Source organism: Gopherus evgoodei, chromosome 4 (assembly GCF_007399415.2).
Source record: "Gopherus evgoodei ecotype Sinaloan lineage chromosome 4, rGopEvg1_v1.p, whole genome shotgun sequence".
NCBI lineage: Eukaryota > Metazoa > Chordata > Testudines > Testudinidae > Gopherus > Gopherus evgoodei.
In genome coordinates this window covers 145229909-145250208 of record NC_044325.1, presented here as the reverse complement: position 1 = coordinate 145250208, position 20300 = coordinate 145229909, and positions in this window count along the sequence as shown.

The window sequence follows — 20300 nt, the reverse complement described above, 5'->3', positions numbered from 1 at the left end:
GTTCTGAAACCTCTCACATTGGCCATTAAATAATCTTAAGAGACCTGTAGAAGATGAGTGCCGCAGAGAATTACCCCATCATCAGAAGAAGCCCCAAGCTTATCCCATTCATGATGGTACAAAGCCTCACTCATGAGATCAATCACAATCAATGAGTGAGCCAGCAGCAAGGATATGAAATTAAGATGACATCTGGGAAGAGAGGTGGCCTTTTTGGTGGCATTAACCTGGAAGGCAGCCAGAGCATTGGCATGGGATACAAAGCTGTAAGCAGAACAGCATTTTTGTGAATGCAACAGAAAAGTTCTTGATGCTGAATGCAATCTTGTCCATCTATCACCTCTCCCTTTTTCTTTTAAATTACACTTGATGATGTAGCATATGCTACCTTCACACTTGCATATGGTTTTCTCCTTAAATCCAGATGCCTGTCTAGGAGCTGAATACAAATAGACCTCTGAAAGTTTTCTTTAGAAGACCTGCATAAATCAAACAGGCAGGCTGAGTTAGCGGTGGGAATGTGATTGTAACCGAAACTGCTGACTAATCTAATGTATCTAGAGGACCTACACTTTTCTTCATCTTTCTGGTGTTCCTCGTGTATTTAAAGAACATCCTCTAATTGCCTTTGATGTTCCTTGCTAGTCCCGGTACCTGGTGCTTTGTCTTATATAGGTGCCTATTACCCGCACACCCAATGCTGTCCCGATTTCTCTCACTAACTGGTCACCCTAGTTTTGAGTCTATTGAAGTCTGCTTTTTTTTTTAATCTGTCTTTTTTCTGCTGTTCACTGCTCCTTTTTCTTAGAGTCATGATATCTATCATTTCAGGGTTACTTTTACCCAAATTGCCTTCCACCGTCCCACTTGCTATCATTTCCTCCCTGTTGCACAGAATCAGTCTAAAATGGCTGTCCCCCTCATTACTTCCTCCACTTTCTGAAACGAAAACTTCCCCCAATACATTGCAAGAACTTATTAGAAACTGTTTGGCGATATTACTTATCCAACAGATGTCTGGGGTGTTAAAATTCTCCATTACTACAAAGTCTTGTGGTATGTCAGCTGTGCCAAAGCTAAACTGTGCAGGAGAGCTTACTCACCCTTCACATGTAAACAGAGTATTCTGTGGTGGGCCTGCAAGTAGTCAGGACTGAACCCTCCAACGTGCTGCAGATCTGCTAAGCATGAGCAAAATTCACCTCCAGCTAAAGTTAAATGATTCAATCTATAGTTACTATGTATGTGCACTGTCTTCCTCTGGAAAAGAGAAATTAATATTGGTATAACCATTAGAGCTAACTGCATGGGGAAAGGGGAGTGATTGTAGGATGGAATTATAATGACAGGTGTCAAACAGGGGCATTGACAATAACTGTAAAGGACCAAAGACAAGGTAAACCAATGATCAAATCTAACATCTTCAGATTAGACGCTATTTTTTTCCTTTTATTTTATTTTAAATCCCCACAGATGTAAAATACTGAAACATGAGGAGAATGTAACTTTTTTTGTGCATGTCTGAAGTATTCATACAATTAACATTCTCAGAAGGTCTTCTCAACAGGTGCTTGCTACCTGAACCACTCACCAAAGATTGCCAACAAAGTACAGGGTTGAGAGCATATGAGACTACAGTATAAAACTCTATTTGCCTGCAACTTGCATTTAATGAAAGCCCTTTCCCCTCCTTTTCTGGTTCTGAGATTGGGAGGAAGCACTCAGGCATTGGATTGATTCGTACTTTATTTTAAAATATTGTTCCTACACAGATAACTATTGTATAGTAATCTACTACAGTTTGAAAAGGTTTTCTTACTGTATTTTGTTTTATCACTGTGGAATATAGTAGTTTTTTTTGCTGAAATCAAGATTGAGTTTTCTGTGCATGCATGCACATGAGAAGAAGGATAGCTTTTAAGGGCTAAAAACAAAACTCCCGGGTTCTATTCCTGGTTGTGCTGCTGACTTGTGTGACTTTGAACTACTTATTAGCCTCTCTATCTCAACTTCCCCCTATGTAAAACTGAGATAACATTGTAATGAAGTGGCTAGAAGATGCACTAGCCAAGCCCCAACATCATGTCCATCACCATGGTATCCAGCTGCCTTCCAGCAGAGCACCACTGCCCTCTGCTGGATGGTATCAGAGCTGCCCAACTGTCATATGTCCTACAATGCTATCACAAGAGGTAGGTGGATCAGTTCAGGGCAACTGCACCTGTATTCCTCCTCCATGCTCTCTCTCAAGGGCACTTGCAAGTTTCCAGCTCCTTGGCTGTCACCTCACTTAGGCAGAAACCCACATCTCCCTCTGTCCCTTCCTCCCAACTGGGGTGTTAAAGCTGCACAGCTACCTGATTTACAGTGAGATTCCCAGCGGGCCAGACTGCCTAAACAGACTAGCATCTGTGCTTTGCTTTCTTTCCAGATGTGTGAATGGCATAACTGCCTGCAGTTACAAGTTATCAAACAGCTCATTGTAAGCAAGCATACTTATTCTTAAGGTGAACTCATTACAGAGAACATTAAAACACTACTGGAACCTACATGCATGCTAAAAGGCTTGTCAGAGGTCACCCCAACTCCAATCTTGGGCTCTGGTAGGTGTCAAACCCACAACTGGGTTTTCCCCTTGGTTACAAGTTCAGAACTATCTGAAGTTCAGAACCCAGACTAGGCCTTGTCATCTTATAAAGTTCGGGCCTTTGCTCTCTCTCTGGGAACAGGTCATCAGCAGATAATGACTTTCACCACAGGGCATAGCTTCAAAAGCCTGGATTTTTGCATAACCAGAGATGGGGGAACTTGTATCAACCTTTATTCCTAGGGTTTTTGTTTTTTTTTTAGAGAAGACTGAAGCAAAATAGGCATTAAATACCTCTGCCATCTTGTCATCAGTTACAAGCTTTCCTTCCCCACTATGTAGAGGACCTACACTTTTCTTCATCTTTCTGTTGTTCCTAGTGTATTTAAAGAACCTCCTCTTATTGCCTTTGATGTTCCTTGCTAGGTGTTACTCATTTGTACTTTAGCCTTTCTGATTTTTGTCCACTTCACCCTTATTGTCCAAAAGTCCATTCTTGTCTGACACATTTTCAGTATAGTCCTTTGAAGTCCCAGGCTCACATCTCCACCCAAGAGAAGTTATAAGAGAGGTTACCTATAGTTCCATTCCACTAATACATAAACTTAATACTATAAAGCTTTTTTTTCAAGAATGTTGAAAGGACCTGCCGTATTGTCACAATAGGGCCTTGCTTTTTTTGTTTGTTTGTTTGTTTTTGGTTGGGTTTTTTTTTTGGTTGATTCAGGAGGATCTGAGTTTTATCCTGCCATTGCCATGACATTCCTAGGACTGACAATATGTAGCATAAAGCCAATCATGAAATCTTGGGCAGATGTGAACTCTTTACAATACATAGCTACCTCCCAAAGAGGTGAGGCTTAAGACATTATGGGCAAGTGTACATCATTTGATGATCTTGGAGATGCATGAGTGACATGCTCTATGAAAGTGAAAAGCAGTAACAATGGTGTTTTAATTCTCGTCTTGGTTAGCACTCACGCTTTCCAAACATAAACGAAGGGACAGTTCCTACCTCCAAGCGAAGTGTAAAAGGAAAACAAACAGGTAAGAGGTAGGAGGAAGAGGCATGGATAAAAGTAAGAGTGTAAGCTCTTCAGGGCAGGCATTACATTTATGTACACATTAGAGCTGGTCAAAATGTGGGAAATGCTTGATTTTTGTTGATATTCAACCAGCTCTAGTGCACAATGGCTAGCTCAACAAGGCATTGATCAGGACCGTTAGGCTTTACCACAACACACATTTCTAATAAGGAATGCTCGGTAATGGTTTGACACAATGTTCTTTTTGCTCTCGAAAATATAGAGAGAGTTATCTCCAACTACCCATTATGTGATGGCTGCACCAGACCTTCTTTGCTTCCTGCTGGAGGCATCACTGCCCTGATACTATGCCCCAAAGTGGTGTCCACTGGGAAAAAGGAGCTTTGAGTTTAGCACAACCTAGACAATCCACTTATGCCTCATACTAGTGGAACCAAATGACTTGGTTCTCCAGCAACTAGAAGGGCCAGGAGATGCAGTAGCGAATCAGAATGCTCCAGATGAGGCTTGTCTGCAGCATCTATGGAGGAATGCTGGGTGAAGATCAGGCAGGAGAGTAGTTTCCCAGTCATAACCCTAAACAGCCAGGTCTGGGTCAGGGCCTAACACCTTCCGTGAAAATGTGCAACAAACATTTTGTTAGGGAATTTAAAAGCCCAGGTAGCTATTTTTGAGTTGAATTTCAATTAACTGTTACTGGATAAGCAAGGAGCTCATGGCCTGAGATTCCTTGCTCCTGGCAAGCTTTGACTCACAGAGCCATAACCAGCTCACTTGCCCTAGATTGTGACATCTCTGGGACTGATTCTGCCTTTGTGTTTATGCAGCCCCTAGCACTGTGGGGCCCTGATTCCTGACTGAAGTGCTTAAGTGCTACTGCAATAAGAATATTAAATAGGGGTCATGAGTAAATTTCTTGTAAATTAAATATGGCCCACACTATAGGTAACTGGAAATAATGTGTATTACTAAAAACAAAAACTTGAAACAATGCTATTAAAACATGACCTAGCATGTGTCGTGGAAATTGACCACCAGTCAGTTGAGTTGATCAGACAGCCTGAGGCTCCTTTATTGATTAATCATAGATTACAAGCATATATGCAGGGAGAGACGACAGGACCTCTAGCAAGAGGGAAGTCGCTCTACCTTACAGCATTAATACCTGGGGTTATAAAGCTTAAAACCGCAAATTACCATATGAGCTTATACATCCGAGGATACCATATTTGGTTAATACAATGACATTTTTTAACCATCTGCAAAAACTTTTACCATTACTTTACCGGTTATGAGCTAATCTGCAAGCCTGCTTTTTGCAACTTCCCCTTTATACGGGTTTTTTGTTAATGTCAGGACTTTGACACCTGGTTTTCGCCTACTTGCAGTGTCAGCAGCTATGTTTCTTAAGCAAATTTGAGGAACTTGGGCCCAAACTGCATGTTCAGCCAAGTTTATTAGAGGTTAATTTTCTGTGTGCCTAAGCTGCCTGATAAACTATAGTAGCCTAGCAGTTGTTAGTTTATTTGGCAGTGATGGGTGGGGTTTTTAAGGGACTTTATGTCAGTTTAACCCCTTATAGCAGCATTCTGTGATTTAGCAGCATTAAGTAACATATTAGTAGTGTATGATATAGTTAAATCAGAAAGTGAGCCTCAGGAGGGTTAGTTAAATCAATGTTTTACTTTGCTATATAGTGTGTGATTGAGGCCTAAGGCCTTGATATGATTATTAACTTGATTAAGACCCGGCCTTTGGGCCTGGGGTCGGCTTTCTTTATCACATGATAGGAAAAGGAGTAATACTTTCTTTCTATACTATATCATTACATTTGGCAAAAAAAATATTGTTTCCCAGCTATTGCACAAGGGGAGGCCTCCATCTTGCATTTGATTACTAACCCTTTAGTATAACCCTAAAGACTGAAGAGCTGAAACAGTATCTGCCCTTAGCTTCAAATTGTCCCACCATAGATCCTGAGCCATTGCTGGACGTTAATTTCTGAATCATGTCTTCAGTTGGATTGATTTCATACATTTCTTATGTTCCTGTACATGGAGAGGTGCAGTTCCTAGGAAGGAAGGGAGCTACAGAAGGATCTCTGTGCTGTACTTTCCCTCAAAATGTATAAACTGGTATAGGTCCATTGACTACCCAAGCAACACCTGCCAGAGAGCTGCATTAATGTAGGTGGCAAATGCTAATGTAAACCACGAAGCCCTGACTCAGCATATGCTTAAATTCATTCTTATCAAGCAAAGCACTTAAGCATGTGTTTAAAGTTTAAAATGTAGGGTCCAAATCCTACACAGTATCGGATGCTTCTTGAGAGGTGCTGAGCATCCCAACACCCACTAAAGTAAATGGAAGTTGAGGGTGTTCAGTCGATGTTGGGATTGGGCCCCTAGGGAGTAAAGAGGGCCTCAGGCATGGAATATTTAAAGGCAGGCGTGTGGGGGGGGGTGGGGGGGGTCACTCTTGCCAGTAGATCCTGATCTAGGTGATTGGAAAAAGCTCATTTCAATCAGCCCATCCTTGAAATCTGCTGTAAGAGATGGGCAATGATATCAGCTGTTGCTAGGTGAGTAAGAAATGTTGATTTTAAAACAATGAGACCATGTCTGACTCTGTTTTGTTTTGTTTTTTGCAAATGATCTTCCCTTCTCTCCTCCCACCTACCCCCTGGCTCTTCTACCTCCCTCCCCAGCTGAGCCTTTCTGGAATGTACTGTATATTTGTCTCTTGCTTCCCTGCACACCCATTATTATGTGGAATAATAATGCAGGAGCGCCACTTGGTACCTCTGCTCAGTGGCTCAAAGTGGGTTGAATTGTAGCCAGTGGCAGGGGGTGATAAATGTAGCATAAGATGCCTTTTCCACTGCAAACTGCAAATTACCTCAGCAGCATGGCCCACAAAAGATTCCTGTGGAGTGAATTTATCTCCCATTGTCGGCCCAAAGAGAAAAGCAGAGAGGACCAGGCATTCTATTTTTAAAAAGTCACATTCTATCTTGTTCAGGCCTAGAGTCCAGAGTATTTTAAAGGACTTTCAGTGGAAAATGTAGACCTGGGAATGCAGCGCAGATAAAGGAATTTATTTTTCACAGAAGCCAAGGTTCATTACCATGTAAGCAATTCAATTTTAAGCCACTCTGTTTGAATAATAGATTTTTTCCAAAGTGAATTTTATGTCATCTAATAACATATGGTTGGGAGGACGTACGATGACTATGAAAGGGAAAAATAAGATTGTTACCCACTAAAGATTATCAGATATTTACTAAAAAGAGGAAAGACACACTATAGGGTTTATCTATCCATGCAGGCATTTACATTACACTCCTCTAGGGATCAGTACTTAGATAGGAGGGCTATGGACACTATAGAAAAACCGAAGGGATGGATGGACAGGCGATCGAGAGTGAGTGTATGGAACATGTGTTGATTGATAAATATCAGCACCTATTGAAGTATCCACAATGGTTAGCAAAGTCTCTGCATTATATACCTTATTTAATGTACATCTGTCAGATTGAAACAGTATCTATTATTTGGTCCTCCAGACATCAAGTGAATTAAATGGCTCATGTTTACTATTTATCTTAAATGTTTTCAGGAGTATACTATATTTTCTTTCATTATTATGTTAGACATCCATGTAGCTATCACTCCTGTTTTATAGTTTGTATTATAATCATTCTTAGAATCCCCATCTGAGATCAGGGATCCATTTTCCTAGGTTATGTACAAACATGTAATCAGAAACTATCCCTTCACTATAGATATAATCTAAATAGAAAAGACAGACACAAACTGAAGCAGGGTGCTCAGGGTTACACAGCAGGTCAGTGGAAGGGCTGGAACTTCAACCAAGTTTCCTGACTCTGTCCCATTCCCTAGCCACTTAGACCCCATCACTTTGCATGCCCATCTCTACTCATTTACTAAGATGCATTTTGCTGTGTTACATAAATCTGGAGTAACACTAATGATGTCAAATTCCATCATCAAATATGCTGGGTGTAAACCCAGAGTAACCCCAGTGACTGCAATGGAATCTCACTCTGGACTTCTGAGAGTGTAAATGAGAGCAGAAATTTAGTCCTCTTTGCCTCAGTTTAACCATCTGTGAAATGGTATTAAATAAGGGCCTAACTCCCAATGTTCAGGCTTCATTACTATTTCATCACTGTTTGAGCACCTCGCTCAAAAGGCACTTGAAATGGGTAAAGTGTTCTAGTGTTGAGCTTTGTTAAAATCATAGGAATAGGCAATTACACATCTTTACCTAAGTCCGGAATTTATGAATATGCCCTGACAGCCAACTGCCAAGCACCAACTTTCTGATAAGAGTCGACCTAGATAAGATTTCAGGGCATGTTATGGAAGAGGCATGTGCTACGCTCTATAGACAGATGGCCAAGGGAGTTGATAAGAAAACAACATCTAAGACAACTTACACTGTAAATTCATTTTCTCAGTTTAGTTCAAAACAGATTGACCTTTTTACACGTCATAGTGTTGTTTGGGGAAGGGAAGGAAAGGAAATACCCTGTTGTGCCATGTTATACTGAGAAATAGATGTAGTGTTTCTATGAAGTAACAGTTCAGTGAAAGGTTTATATATTCACTGTAGGCCTAATAAAGGACAGGAGTCAAAATATTGACTTATCTTCAAATAAATGTTCCTCCCTCCCCTGCTGAAGACAATTAATGTTCCATTAAAGGGATTTGCTGTGTGTTGCTGATGAGAAACTGGCTCTTAATCAGTTATCCACATTCTCCTTTGAGTTCTGAGTTCTCCTAGAATGTAGCTTAACAAGAAAACCTGCTTTCCCTTCTACATCTTTAGTTTCTTCTTCAAATTTCAAGATGTCAGTATCCCTCAGTGCCCCCTTCCCTCCTCTCCTCTCCCTCCCCCATCCCACACTCAAGGCAATCCCAATATCCATTGCTGAAGGAAACAGTCCTAGAAACAACTGTATTGTATTGGTTGTTTCAAATAGGGATGGTCTAATAGTGCACCGTGAGCATTAGCAAATGTTTGTTCAATATCTGAGTGGCTGCTCGGTTGGGCTGTCTTTACTCACTGTTCCAGGGGGCCTTTTTTAATAAAGGGCTTGGCTACACTTGCGAGTTACAACACAATAAAGTAGCACCGGGTGCCCTAGCTCACTCCCCATCCACACTGGCAAGGCACGTAGAGCGCTCTGTCTCCATGGCTACAGTGATGCTGGTACTCCCCCTCGGCAAGAGGAATAACATTTGCTGCGCCTTGGCTACAACACATGGGTGTCAGTGTGAACGAGATGTTGCGTTACTGCGTGCTGATTGGCCTCCGGAAACGTCCCATAATCCCCTTAAGTCAAATAGCCACTCTTGTCATTGTTTTGAACTCCTGTAGGCATGTGGAAATGCCCCTTCAAAGCTCTGTTTCTGACAGCCGGCATGCAAGCCATTAGTGTGGAAAGCTGTGTGTGAGAGAGAGGCGGGGAAAAGGGGGGGTTCTGCTGCTGTCTGAACTTACAAGACAGCATGCTGACATGCTCTCAGCCCCCCAAAATCCCACTCTCTCTCCCACCACATATACACAACACACTCCCTGTCACACTCCACCGCACCCAACCCCCATTTGAAAAGCACGTTGCAGTCACACAATACACCACTCCCAATGCTACTGCAAGTGCCACAAATGTGGCCACGCCGGTGAGCAAGCAGCTGTCAGTGTGGACAGACTGCAACACTTTCCCTGCTGTGCTCTCCGAAGGCGGGTTTAACTCACAGCACTCTACATCTGCAAGTGTGGCCATACCCACAGACTCTTTGGGAGTGGCTGTCCAAACTTCTGTATTCATGTGTGACTCCAAAAAAAACAAAGCACCTCATGCACCAACAAAATTTTCATCATTGAACTCAATGCTGCTATGCCAGTTTATACTAGCTGAGGAGTCTGGCCCAAAGTAAACATGTGCAAATCTCCCAGCTGATGAATGCATAGTATGGAGGAATAACTGCAACACTACTGAAAATCAGAATGGGTTCAAGTGTAATTGATGAACAGGAGAAAAATAGCTCCATTTGTGGAATAATGTATTTGCAATGAAAAACCTGACCAATTCCAGTGTCAATCATAGTGTGACATGGGCTACAGGGAGGATCTGTCCATAGCAAGTGCTTCCTGAATTTCCTCAGAACATGACAGTCCATTATGCTGTTTATAGCCAATCCCACTCGCATGCTATCCAGAATTGATTGTGCCACTTCCTGTGACGCTTTTTCCAAGGATCAAGTCAATAGTTTGAGGAACTTTTGGCACCCAAAAGGAGTCAGTTGTAAGGGACTGAGAAAAGTCTGGGAATAAGGAAATCATTCTACTGAATTCTCCAGACACTTCCATCAGGAGGCAATGACCCATAGGTTGAGAACTGCTGGTGTTGGGGGATAAATCTTGTAGCATAATATAGAATATTTTTTTATCTGAAAAAGTTCAGACACTGAAATGTAGGAGTCACCCTAGTAGAGCAGACTATTAATCCAAAAAGTCCAGTATTCTACTCCCTGTGATGGCCAGCACCGGTTTCTTTGAACTGTCTGTAATGCTCCATGTGGGGAGAGGGAAATCCCTTCCTGACCTTTGCTGATTAGAATATGCCCTAAAGCATGATATGACAACCACTGTTAGCACGTATAATTCCAAATGTATCATCTATTATTCTTTGTTATTTTCTGTTTTCCCCTGACAGCTCTCCATTTTGCTATTCATTCAGAAGCTCCACAGTGGTTGAGCCCCTCACTTCTGTGTTTCCTGCTGCTGTGGATCAGCAAATCACTTTTCTGCAAACAAACGGCATGCATCCCTACCTTCTGAACCAGTAAAACATGATAATTAGAGCAAAGCACAAGTAATTTTTGAGTCAAGGCCTTGGTATGTCATGGGTTGTAAAATTTAATTTACCAGCAGCTCCTGGCCTGATATCAATTATGTACAATAAAATGAAGGAAACTGTCCCATATTTCTAGGCAGTTATGGGAAATGCCATGCCCTCCTTTGAACATCACATAATCTCTGCTTATCTGTATTGCCGGATCATTCATCCTGTAATGCTTGGAATTGTTTTTGTTGTGAGTGCTTTCAAACTAACAAACACAAGGGTTTGCTCTCTTGTGTGTGGAATTCTTTTTAATGCTTGTTACTGTTAATGAGAGTTCTAGAGACAGGCAGAGGCCAAACTCCCTTGTGCATAGTAGACCCTGTGATACTGCCAGCAATGCCTGTTTAGATGCTGATCCATCAAGTCAGCACGAATCCTATCTCTGTAATTAATTAAATAGCAATTCTACCCTAAGTTGTTACCAGTGAATAAATTATTGTGAAGAACATTTAGTATTCAATAATGAAGTTGGCAGAAGATAATATGATAGTCTTTAGACAGATGCTGTTCTCTCTATGGTTGACGGGGGAGGTGTGATGCAGTCAAAAGTAAGAAATTGTGTCTTTCAGCTGGGAAGAGGGCAAAGATCTAGGCAGTGGGATCCAGTAGACCAGGGTCTATAATGAGAGTCTGAAGGGGAGTGGGGGTTATTGCCCCCTCAGCCATTTTTGAGCTAAATGACTTCACCTCTCTGGACATCTCTTTGACCTGGGTTCTGTTTCCAACTTGATCTTGAGCAAGACTCTTTTCCCCTCCCGCTCCTTGGGATAGGCACCGTGTGTGTGTGTGTGTGTGTGTACGTACGTACACTGGCTTGCACAATGGGGCTATAGATGCTTTTGTAATACAAATAAAGCATACTATGCTCAGCACGGTGCAGCACAGAGAATAAATACATGACATATTAGTAGATCCAAACAGAAATAGTATTTAAAAACATGGTGCTCCTGGAATAGCTAAATCTTACAATCCCTTTGCACTTCCTCTACTTTTTCTAAAAATGTGCCTGTGTGTTAAAATGTTGTTCCTGGGATAAGTGTCTCTCTGGGACTGTTCGTGTGCTGCTACAACAGTTTTGGAAAAAGTAAAAATAATTAATCCAGGTGAGAGAAAGCAAGCACAAGGTGATTCACATTTGTAAATGCTTTGTGAATCTCCTGTGAAAGATGCTGTGCTTGCTAAGTACTAGAGCCACAATCTGTGTACAGACTGATAAAATGAAGCCTTCTTAACCATATCAATAACCATGACTGCAAATGAAACTAGTATGTGTGGGTTTTATTTATAATTTTCAGGAGTTAGGATGATCCAGGGTTTGAATACTTGAGCCTTTTCCCTAGCTCCAACCTGTAACACTGAATCCTTTGTACTGTAAGGGGAATCATATCACATGCATTTACTTATTGTGTCCTCCATTGTATAAAACAGCAAGATCCATCTCAAGTGATTATAATCTGTCAATTAATTTGTCCAACATGAACTAATTACAAAATGGGAACCTGCTCACAGCTGGGCTGTGGAATGGTCTCTTGCCCTCCAACAGTGCAGATGCCTCTACGGGTGCTTTCTAAAGAGCTCCTTGCCCATCGCCTGGTCTGCTAAATATGGAGTGTGAGTTAGCCTAAGACACCCTCATTATGTGATGAGCACATTAACTTGGAAAATGTCTTTGTGGCTGTACATGCATGAAATGGAACAGATTAAACCTGATATCTGGCATTTATGTGATGTGAGATGGCATCAGTTTGCAACAGGTTTTTGATCCATATCTAACAAAACAACTGTCCTCTGCTCCAAAGGCAGAAAACTGTATAAGGCTATCACATAGGGTGGGCTTCTAACTGAGACTTGTATTAGCTAAAAGGGAATGAAGCACCTAAAATGGTATTAAACATGAACAGAAGTCCTTTTTATTTGGCAAAAATAAATGAATTTTTCACAACTAAAGAAGTCAAAAGTCGTCCTTTAATATAGGAAAGCAGATAATGGAAAGGGGTTGCTGATCTCTTAAAGCAAAGCGGGGGGCTATTTATATAACACCTCTTTATATGAAGGAGGGACAATTGGATTGTAAAATTGGATCAAATTCAGAAAGATCTAAGCCTGTCCACTGCTAACATTATTCAAATGAGCTGACACAGTATATTGCCTCTTGGAAGAGGGATTCAGTGGGGATGCAGCTACTCCTAGTGTGGTCTGACTCATGGCCTTCTAACGCACTTGGGGGGGGCGGTGAACTGTCAAATTTGTGCTCCAACCCTGATCTTTCCTCTGCCATTCAGGATTGCATCACTGCCTTTCTCTCCTCATGGCTGTGCCACCACCTCCCGAGACTGAGCACATATGGCAAAGCATCTCTTCTCTTAAATCATGCTCTTAAGGCTGGGGAAAAGTCTTCATATAAACCTGCAGAGCACCATGCATGCCCATACCATTGCACAAATATTTGAACTTTGGGTCTGAGTACATCCTTTGACTTCATTTGGTCCATTGTGTCCATGTTTATTTCCTGTCTCTCTTCCCTTCTGCAATTATGGGCCAGACAGACAATTTAGGCTGGGATTTTCAAAGGGACAAAATGCTGTTTCTATCCCCAACCCCCCTTAAATTCAAATGGGATTTGAGCATCTAATTCCTATAACCACCGTTGAAAATACCAAATTTTAATTGCACAATTCCGGTGGGATTTCAGATATGCTCAGCATTGACTTAAGTCTGCTTTCATAGAAGTCGGTGGGAGTTTCAACATTGATTCTGATGGGAGTAACATTAGCCCAATGCTGACCCCACTTGAAAATCTTCCTCTTACGTCCAAAATGGCTTGTGAATAACAAAACAAGCTCTATAGATTCATCTTATCCATAGTGAAATTCCTCAGTACACTATGGATGGGGGAGGGTGGAAGTGACTGAGGGTTAAACCAAGATTACATTGACTCAAGTTCCATATCTGTCATAGTTCTGTATTCTGGCATACAGTGACTGGATTAAAATTACACACACACTCACTGTTTTTAATTAAGGGTGGCATTTTTAATAGCAACTAAGTGATGCAAGAACTCAAGTCTGGTTGACTACTGGTCCTAAATCACTAGGAATGTTAGAAAATCCTAGTCTTAATTCATAATGTGTACAAAATCAGGAATGACAGAATTCCTTAATTTGTGCGCTGAGCCCCCAGTGTTCTTGCCAGCTAAGTCTTCCTTATGTCTTATTATATGGTGCCTCTTGTCCTTTGGTTCTGTGTCAGTGTCCATATATACACTTTCATTTGTCTATTTGATGGGATATGATACAATGTTGATTTAAAGTACAATGTTCTGAAGTGCCTAAACTCCATTTTCAAAAGTCCCTTAAGAACTAAAGAGCCTCTTTAGTTCTTAAGGGGCTTTTGTGTTGGTCAACAAAACATTGTTTCACTGAAAGTCAGTGGGACTTTAGTACTTATGATAATGCATAAGATTTCCATTAACCAACTCTTTGAGGGGAGACACCATGACTTATTATCTGATTGTGCAATATCTAGAATAAGGGGCGGGGAGCAGTCCACTAGGCATTACTGAAATGTAAATAAATAGTCCTCATTCATGATAATAGAAAAATTAAACACACTTCATGACAAGTTTGAGACCAAACCCCTGAATTGTAAATCCTGAGTTATTCAGAGTTCAGCAGACTTGCTCAGCCTTCCCCTCTCTTTTAATCAAGAGCAGAATCTGGCTGATCACCAAAAGGATGAGTTGAATTCCTAAATTTTCCTGCTGTCTAAATCCTTTGTGACACAGTATTAGACTGGATAAAGCACTAGAATAGTGTAAGAATCAAGCCTAGACTGGCCCTGAGGGAAGAACTGAAGGGTCTAATAGAAAATAGAGATGGGAAAAGACCTAAGATTTTTATGATTCACTTTGCTCTACTGTGGGAATAAAAAGGGAAAGGCAAGCACCTGGACAAATTGTTTCTAGCCTTGGATACTAATGGAAAGAAAAATGTCAGAGTAGATGAAAACGAGGTTATTCTTGCTAAGGGAAGGCAGCCGATGAGATCAGAGTGCTGCCATCAACTCTGTCTGGCCTTTCATTAGAGGCAAGAGAACACACTGATTAATGGGAAAGGCCAAGGGTGGCACCAGCCTTGACAAAGTGAGATATACTCAGCTGAGTAAAAATCAAATCCTCTATAGCAGAGTCCTAGTTTTTGTCAACTGCTGCCAAGAATTGGGAAAATCAGAAACTTCTCTGTCTGTCTGTGCAGATTTTTTTTTATGCTGCACCGCTTGCTGGAGTGCTGTCTAAGGGAGAGTGATGTAAAGGAAGAGTGATGTAATTTTACTGTATATCTCTTGAGGTAATAGAGCCTGGGACTATGGTTTCCTTGAATGATTGCTGTAATAACAATTGCAGTTAGGAATTCACAGCATTCCTGAATCCAGTATCCCTCTTCCTTGAGGTTGACTCTACATATGGAATAACAGAGGATCAGATTCTGCAACCTTTACTCGTGCTGCACATCACACCAGTAATCCTGTTGCTTTTGATGCAGCATCTTGCTGGATTCCTCATTACAGGTTCTAGAATCTTGTAAATAAGCTGCTGAAGTGAGCTGTTTGAAAAGGCATGATGTCTTGTTACCAACGAGCTACTCTGCTAATTAAAATAGACACTTTGGTCCAGTGCAGATGTCTTGATCAGGATTTAGGAAACCTGGATTGTTTTGTGCTGCTGATCTGCCATATGACTTCAGGCTAGTTGCTTCCCCGTCTGCATCCCTTCCTACACTGTCCATTGTGTTTTAGATTGTAGAGCTCTTCAGTGCAACAACTTTTACTTTGTGTTTGTATTATGCCCTGCATAGTGGGGCCTCAGCCTCCCTTGGTACATCTAGATGCTACTGGAATACAAATAATACTCACTTCAGTGCGTCAGATTGTAGGATCTGGCCCTGTGAGCTGAGTTTCACTTCATGAGCTCTAGATGTGAGGATGGAGCACTCTACAGAGAATACAGTCTCTTGCCTCTAGTTCTATGTGGTGAAGATCCCAAAGGTCTCACAATGTGACACACCATTAGCTGAAGGTTTGATTAAACAGCATTATTGACAACTACAACTTGTCCCTTGGCTTCTTGGAGGAAATAAGGCAGAGGGCTCAAAAGAATCTAGAATTTTCACCTCCTTTTTACTCCCAACCTTCTCAGAATGTCTGCAAACATTAGGTCTCCACATTCTACCATCTGACAGGTTAGGATTGGAAGCATGGCCAGAGCAATAAACGTGGAAGTATATTAGAAATTCATAGGACTTGTTGCGTATGTTTTGGGGGGGGAGGTGATTGTAGCAGCTGTTGTTGTTAATGAGATTTTTCTACTTCATATGGTTTTCTCGTACTTTTATGACACCTGACATATCGTACATGTGTTGGTCAACAAAACATTATTGAAAGACTCATTCATCATTTACTGTGTGTGAGAATTTCCAATTAAAGTTGAGCTGAACTTGAAATTGTAAAATATATTTCTCTCTGAGATGCCACGAGTGCCAAAATGGAATATTACTGGAAAAGCAACTTGACTAAAATGAATGGCCTGCCCAGCCAAGCTAATGCTGGAAACAAAAACAGAGGTCAAGAACTTAAGCGGGTAATCTTCTAAAGTGTGCAGTGCTGGCTTAATTTGTTCCTTTTGAAGTCCATGGTTTAAATGTTCCCTGACTTCCGTGGGAACAGAGTTAGACCCATGTTCAGTGCATTTACAGATTGGTCCCTGAATGACCATATTTTTCCAAGGTGTAGTCACACCTTTGCAAAGCTCATATTAAGTTTGCACCAACACTGCTGTATGCATATAATAATCCCAAACAGCTGCTGTTCTTGACTTTAAAAGTAGGACCCAAAGATATTTGCCCAAAGTCTCACTATGAGTCAGTGAATATATCAGAAATGGAACTTAGGAGTCCTGACTCCTTATAATAAAGATCAAAGGGACAACCCATGAAAATGACATTTCAAAGATTTAAGAAGTGAAATATTAGCCTTTGGAATTCACTGCCTCAACCTATTACAGAAGTCAAGTGCTTAGTAGGGTTTGAGGAAGTATTAAGTATTTACATGGGTAATATAAAAACCTACAGTTACATTAGATAGGATAAAATATAAGGAATAGATCTTCATGCTTGAGGGCATAAGCCAACTACTAACTGATCAGGATTAGAAAAATTTGCCCTTTGAGCAGGTTACTCTGCTATAGGGTTTTTGTTCACCTTACCCTCAAGCAACAATCGGAAAGAGGTTTATCCTATTGGATAGCCCACTTGTATGACACTGTATGCAATTCCAGATTTCCTGGATGTGGTCTTTCTTCTTCTAATCAGAAGATTCCACTCCACTGAAGTACCCTTAACAAAGTTATTCAGTTGAACCAGCCCTCAGGAGCAGTTCCATCTGAAGTTATAATAAAAAAGGTATTAGAATGAATGTTCTCTGACACATTATTTAGACACTGGATGGCCATTTGTAACCCAGCCTCATTTAAATTTGCCATAGCCATGAGCTTTATAGCAGCACTCATTGGGCTGGTTGAAGTCTGATCATGCTAGTATATTTCTGCTAGCATTACTACAACAGATTGATTCTTTCTATGACACAGATTCTATAGAAAAAACTTGCAGCACTCCTAGATTTTTAAACAGCTCTATTCTGGTTTCTGCATGCAAATGAGGACTCTAACAAGAAACTGTACCTGTCTGAAAAAAATCCATAATACCTTTGCGGTGTTTAATAACTTTCTTTCTAGGTACCTGTCATAGCAGGTACCATTTTCTCCATCAGTCAATGTCATTCATTTTAAGATTAACTTTATTTATCTTATAAGGCTGCATGCTTGCTGATCATTTATCTTTGAAGATTTTTCTCCCTCTAGCACTGGACCTCAGTGAGTTTTCATGGGAATTCAGAAGGGGGGAGATATTAATGAGATTTCACAGTCCCCTGATAGAAACTTCACCCTCCAAGGGAGCAGGGATGAGCAACAGCAAAAAGTTACACAATTGGGTGCCTTACATTGCGCACCCCAGTCAATATTTGGACATTTGGCTTGATGTTTAGAGCTACTGACAGCCATAGATGCCTCAATATGGAGCATCTGTGAACATGTCTAGGAAAAAATGTTTCCTATGCCTGAACTTGTCTGACTTAGCAAAATTCAATAGGATCTAAAAAGATTTTTCTCCCTCGGGGGGACGGGAAGCCACTACTTTCCCTTTTGCTCATCAGAATGACAATATATCAGCCAAACTATATCTGCTAACCTATGGAGCGTGGAGGATAGGGGAGAGGGGAAATGAATGCCCATCTGCCCCTAGATGGGCAGAGCTGGATCCAAGAATATGGATCCCCAAGATTGGAAAAAAAAAATTCTGCTGACATCACATTACTTCCCTCCCTAGCTTGTATTTTATGGCCACTTCCTCTTTATCAGAGATAGTCCCTTCCATTTAATTAGCTCAAATAATAATCCTGTGTACTTAGTCTTATAAAGTACAGTCTTTCACTGTCTTATATTTTACAGGAGATGACACTGGCTGCATTTCTTTACAGGGGTCACATTTACAATTCTTATTGGAGTGGGAATAATCTGTTAGCCACACTGTACAGCAGGATGGAAGAGAAATACATTTCAAAGTTAACTCGGTTTCTTCTTAAAGTCTGATGACCGAGAAAAAATTGTGACGATGAAAGAATTAATTTCTGTTTAAAAAGGACTAAGTAATGAAAAGTTACTGAAAAATTGCATGAAAGTAGCAGGAAAAACTTCAGATGTTTATAAGGTCCCATTTGAAAAAAAAAGAGATGAGATCTAGGCTGCTACAGTCATTTTTAAGACACTAAGCATACTGGGAATTGTCTGCTTCTCATAGTCTCACTAAAGAAGAAATGTCTTTTCCCACCTACATTAGGTACATAGGAATTGCTATGCTGCATCAGACCTCTGGTCTATCTAGTCCAGTATCCAGTTTCTGACATTGGTTAGACCCTGGTGCTTCAGAGAGAGGTGCAAAAACCATAGAATAGGCTCTTACAGAATAACTTGTTCATAGGAAACATTTCTGCTTAATACCTTTAGTTAGCAGTTGGCTAACATGCTGAAGCATGAGATTCTCTGTTGTATGATGGAGCATGACGCTGAGAAACTGTACTGCTCCCAAAATAGGATGAACTCCAAAGAAGCAAAGCATTTGTATGTTTGTTTAATTATGATTGTGGGCATTAATAACAATAATGGTACCTTTTTATTGTGAAGCCAGTGTGAGGCTGGAGAAAGCCAAGTGCTGAACAATAAACTAACACAGAAATTAATTATTAAGGGCGAAGAGGCCCTGTGCTTAAATAAAACATCTGCAATAGCCGTGAGAGAGAAAAAAACAAAAGGAAAACCCGTCATAAAACAGTAACATACATACCCTACTCCCAACATCCAGGCCCCAAATCAGCAAAATATTTGAGCATGTGTATAAACTTAAGCACATTAACAGTCCTGTTGACCTCAAAGTTGGCCATAAGTTTATGTGGCTTGCTGAAGCAGGGCCATAGAATCATAGATAGATGGAAAAGATTAGGCCTTGCCTGGTTACAATTACATTTTGTTTTTAAAAATAACCTCTTCTTAAAGTCTCATTTTATTGTGCACATCACATTAGAACACAAGTCACAACCATCTCACCAACTCCATTGTAGAATCCAGCCCCAGTCTTGCCAATCATAGAATACAGGCTATTGACTACATTGGTGCTCCGTGCGGCCTCAGCAGTAGATCTGCTTGAAAACTATCATTTATTTTTTTCATGAAAAAGTAAATAAAAAATAGTTTCATGAAAGTTTGCATTTTGTCAGAAGGCCATTTTTCATTAAAAGTTCCCATAAAAAAATTTTAACTGGCTCAACGCAGCAGGCCACCTCTGTTGTCCTATTTGAGGACTTGAAGTGCCTCTGATCACCAGCAGGGAGAGAGAAAGCATCAAACTTCACTTGCTTGTTGTTTTTCCTCTTGAAACTACCCAATATATACACAGATTCTCTATATGACAGGGGTTGGGGAATCAAAATTCCCTCTCTCTCTTCCCCTACTTTATTTTTTTGAGGTCTTATAATGAAAAGGCCTTGTTCCTAACATAAACAAAAGCTAGCCAAAAACTGCATTGTCTGCTCATTGGGACTGACTCAGAAGCCTCACTCTGTCCCTTACTCCAGCAGAGTTTAAATTGTTGCATTAACTGTAATCTATTATATACATTCTCCCTATGTAGATACATCTTGCACTGTATGCTATATACACACACACTGCACTGTAGTTTACACATATATCTTTTAACTATAAATATACTTAGTCCCATCCACAAACTCTGTGTACGCATGAAATACTGCTGTCTTAACAGCATGTCGTTGTGTCAATGTAAGGATAAATATGAACATAACTTTATTGCTGAGCTTACAAAAAGCTATTGGGTGATATTTTTTCCCAAACTCTCTAGCCAGAGTTGGTGTTAAGCAGGAAGATGCTTTAAGCCATACTTACTGTTATATAAAGTAGTTCATAGGCTTTATCATCTGTTAGGACCTGTCAAGCTCATTTTTAGACTGGACGTTGATTTCCTCAAATAGTGTCCAGATACATTTGTTTTCTATCTACACTGCACCTTTCCTCTGAGGTTATTCTGGAGAGTTAAAATGTTCGAGTTGTGAT